The sequence below is a fragment of the Suricata suricatta genome, chromosome 7 (assembly GCF_006229205.1).
Source record: "Suricata suricatta isolate VVHF042 chromosome 7, meerkat_22Aug2017_6uvM2_HiC, whole genome shotgun sequence".
Taxonomy (NCBI): Eukaryota; Metazoa; Chordata; class Mammalia; order Carnivora; family Herpestidae; genus Suricata; species Suricata suricatta.
The window spans coordinates 82,372,697-82,377,768 of NC_043706.1; positions in this window are offsets into that span (position 1 = coordinate 82,372,697).

Here is a 5,072-nt window from a genome sequence, read left to right on the forward strand (position 1 = left end):
TGAACTTAGAGTCACTGTTAGGTTTTGGAAGCATGCCAGAAAGTCTAGGATTTAACAGTGTTAGATGGAGTGATAAACAGTTGCTAACTATGTTGCATCTGCAACTACTCAAATTGCATTAGATCATTTTATTCATCAAGACAAGAATAATATAACAGAAAATTAACTGATCATTAAGGGGAAACTTTAGCTTTAATCACATTAGTTGACATTAAATTGCAGTGCATTCTTACAAAATGTCTCTCTTAATATATTCAGAGTCATAAATTAGATACCATGTTTCCGTGACTCTGTTTTGCATTTCCTAGAACATAGTTTGTTATGATTTATAATGATCTTCCAATATGGAGTGACAGTGAGATGTTCAAGGTCAACAAGATGGCTCATGGTTGGAGTTAGCTTTAAGCAACAAAGCGTGCTAGGTACTCCCTTTCCCTAGTGGAAGAGGAAAGTACAAATTGGCACACTGTAAAAGAGGCAATGTTGACAATGTATTGGTGAAGTCGAAAGGTAAAATAATTTGGTCTATAACCAGTGCTAGATTTTACTCAGATTGTTAAAGTTCCTTTTTAAATGTCTAATATTCAATGAAAATACTACTACTACTAATTCTGCTCTCAGAAACTATACATACTCTCATTTATTCATTCATCTAAAAGGGTTGAGCCACTACCCTCTGCTACCCATTGTGCTGTATGTGTGCATGTTTAGTGGGGAGTGCTTAGAAAATCAGACAAGCTGTCTCCTCTTAGAGTTTTCAGGACAGTGGAGAAGTCAACATTAAATAATCACAATAAAATGTGAATATGGTTGAAGAAAAAGTACAGGGAACTATAAGAGCATGCAACAAAAGTTCTAACCACCAACTGATGAATGGATCAAGAAAATGTGGTTTATATATACAATGGAATACTACATGGCAATGAGAAATAATAAAATCTGACCATTTGTAGCAACGTGGATGGAACTGGAGGGTGTTATGCTAAGTGAAATAAATCAGGCAGAGAAGAACAGATACCATATGTTTTCACTTATAAGTGGAACAGAAGAAACTGAACAGAGGACCATGGGGAGGGGAATGGGAAAAAATAGTTGGGGAGAGGGAGAGAGGCAAACCATGAGAGACTCTTGAATACTGAGAACAAACTGAGGACTTATGAGGGTAAGGGAGAGAGGAAAAGGGGTAATGGGCTTGGAGGAGGGTACTTGTTGAGATGAGCACTGGGTGTTATATGGAAACTAACTTGACAATAAACTATAAAGGAAAAAAAATTTTAAAAAAAGAAAAAAGAAAAAATGGCATATTTTAGATTGATAACAGCAAAATTTTGATGAATGCAAGAAAAATTCTGAACGGGCTTTATGCATTTACTCTAAGTTCTTTTAGGAATTACTTACAAGTTAACTCAGAAACCAGAACTCCTAAAATGAAGCATGAGAGTTTTCTTGACCATCTGTACTGACTTTATCATCATTCACATCCAATGGAATGTTAAAATTGGAACTTTACCAAGGTGCAAAATGTAATGTGTACTACATATCTAAGTGAAGTGTCAGATCAAATCATTTATTTCAAAGAAGGTGGTTGAAACAGGTTGAGAACTGATTTTATCATTTTGGGCCCCTCATCCAGAGAACTTTGACTCAAAATATAGGCTATAAAATACACTAAAAAATAAAAAGAAATGATTTGTCAATAGGGTTTTTTGAAAGAAAAAAAACTGCTGCCCTCTATGCTTCTCATCACACTTCCTCATCTCTTGGAATGGGATGAGAGAGACTACTTTTAAGTCAATTATAGAAAGATAATTTTTTTAAGTCTTACAGAAAACTTGAAATACATCCTCTACAGTTCAGGAAGAATTGTAAGCAGGTCACACAGATCTCTACGTTGGAGTGTTACTTGGGAGCAACAGGGAACTGTGACTACTTCTAGGGAGTAATTGGACTACCTTTCAATAGTAGGTCAAATATGCATGAGTGCTTTCTTTCTTGGCACAGATGTAACCCACTTGAAACGGAGAGTCTAAGAGTTACGTACTAGCCAAGAGAAGTAAATGCTGGAAAGTGTCTCAAAACTCTAGAGACTATGAGGAGTGGGTTACCAGAAAAAAACAAGAGCTGAAGGGGGAACCCATCAACTAAAGGAAAACTACCACCTAAGTCCTCAAAGTTTCAACTGGAGAGTTCCACCAAGAGAATGTGTTCAGTACCAAGAACAGATCCTACAATTTACCTCTATTTATGCATCAACCAGGCACACACACCAAGAAGTCATCTTATGTCAATAAACAATTCATGTAAGAAATTTAACTGGCCTTTTCCTTAAGTACTCACTTTCTACAACATCTCTACTCTTTAGCTATTAATGAGTATTAGTATGGATACTATAGATGGGTGGAAGTGAGGTAGGGAAGGAGGAGAGAACAGAATGATCACATCCACCTGCCCCCACTACAAACCAACAGCTTATTGTAAGCCCAGGATGCAGGATGAAGGAAAAATTGCTGTTATATCATGTTTGACATTGTGGTAGATTGTACCGTTTTCCAAAATTTTTTTGTTTCCTCTATGCCTCTATCGTATCTCCCACCAAATTGTGGGAAGAGTGAAATTCTTCACCTCACTGATGTTGAGCTTGGGCATGTGAGTTTCTGTGGCCAGTAGAATGTTAGTGAATACTATATGAGCAGAAGCTTTAAATAGTATGCTTGCAGGATTTGTTTGACCTCTTGCACTCCTGCTATTTACCATGAAAAAAAAACTTCTTTGGGTAGCAGCTGAAAAATGGTGAAGACAGGTGAGATTAAAATGAAGCCTGGCATGCAACTTAGACCAACTAAGCCCAGAAGAGTTCAGAGCAGAACTATAGCTTCTCCACAGATCTAAGAGTAAGAAATAAATACTTACTCTGCTAGCCACTAACATTTTGGAATTCTTTTTAATGCAACAAGAAAAGGTGACTATCGCAAGCATTTTGATTAGTGTAAGGATTGGTCATTCTAATTTCCTAACTGAAATTCTGCTCAAAACTTAATAGCACTGGAGAAGGTTTTTTTCCTCTAAAAGTCAGTTTTAACACTTTGAGGCCAAAGATTGATATTGTTTTTAAGAGCTAGAGAGAAACCTATCCACTGACTACATGTTAAAGGGTCAATGGGAAACAAGAATTAAGTTGCAATTACTAAGTATCATGAATTGTACTGGCCTATCTTTCTAGTTTTTAAACAGTTCTTCAGACTAGTAATCTTTTTCTCATGTAAAAACACAAACATCAATAGTACATGAAAGAGTATATGGATTCTTATTTCCAAAAACATTCCCACATAAATCTACAATTAGCAAAAACAAAATATTTTTTTCACTTTTTCCCCCAAACTTATGATGTCTGGAGCTAACTCAATAAGGAAATGACTTGAATTAGTTTCACTATGTGTGAAAAAATATTTTAAGGTTTACTGTTCTTTATTGCTGAGGATGAAGTAAATTATAGAAACATCTTTCTGATTCATAATCCAATTGAATTTGGCCAGCATTTGCTATAGGCTCTTACATTTTACTTATCATAAAGAATTTATGAAGGTCATGGTCCAAGAATGAACAACATCAGAATGTTCTGTAGGTATATAATAGTAAAACTAAACATTTTTATCACAGACATTAGCTGATTTTATGCTGGCATACATGCTAAATTAATACATCTCATATTATCCAGTGGCAACTTCCCTCTTAAATAATTGAAAGGAAAAAATTTCTATAAATAGTTTTTATCACATCAGCCTGAGCCCAGACCCATCTCATACTAGATAATAAGGTGATGTTAATCTTTTGATTTCTTTTTCTCTCTAGCAGATTACATCCTATTTTAAATCAGACACAAACAAAATCTTACAGGAAACATAATTAGAAGTGAAATTGCTCTAAAGAATCTTTGTCTCTGGAGAAACCTTTCCACCCTCTGTGATGTGCTGGGATGTATCTAATCTAATGATCAGCTGCCACCAAGTAATTGAATATCCCAGAGTCTGAACTGCTAGAGAGTCTATGCATTTTACTCCTCTTACTTTTTCTTCTAAATAAACAAAGGGGTAAAATGGACATATATGACACTAAATTGATATTTTTGATGAAAATTCCTTATGTTTGCAATGCTTAGTTCAAGGTTGATATGTTGTATTTTTTTTTAATCACATACTTAAAGAAACACACTTGAAAATACACTTAACAGAATGAGTACAAGGGGTTTTAAAGGAAATTCTAAAGTAGCTCTAAAAACTTGAACTCTACACTTTCAAAAATTGTTAGCATCCTTCTTGATTACAAACTGCAAATCTTTATTATGGTCACCAAGGTGATGAAAATACTGACTCTTCCCTTGTGAAAAGCTAATCGAAAAATTACATAGGCAATGCAATTGAAGAGTTTTACCAACCTGTTTTTTGATATGATGGATTCTTACCATTTTTATATTGTACGTTAAACCTTAAAAAAAGTGTTCTATTCCTGCTACTTTAAAAAAAAAGAAAAAGAAAAGAAAAATATGGTTAGGGTAACTTATTCTGAGTATAACAGAGATGACCTATGGGATTCTAAAAGAGTTTAAAAATTATAAAGCACTTAAAAACAGACCTTCTTATGACCTCAGATCTCCCTTACCTTATCTATACCTTTCGTGAGGATTGATAGCTCAAACATAATATTCCCTTCCCTGGTAATTAGCAGAATTGCAGTCTAAAATTCCCCCAAGAGAGCAACAATCCCTTATCCAATGACAGCTTGGGAGAAATATGGTAGCAATGCAAGCTTTCTTATCGCTAGGGCCATTCAATGGCTAAACAAGAAAATTCGTGATTTAAAATAGCTAGTTTCCCACACACAAACTTGCTGATGGTTGTGAAGCTCCTCAGTTAAGTTATATTATAGTCTTGGCATAGCATGTGAGGAAAGCTATTCCTAAGGAAAAACCTTTAATGTAACTCCTCACATGTTTAATTTCAGATAACTAGGCAGTACAGAACTGTTTATAGAGTTTATAGAGTTGATTTGAAGGGTTAATTAGAACTCTCCTGAGT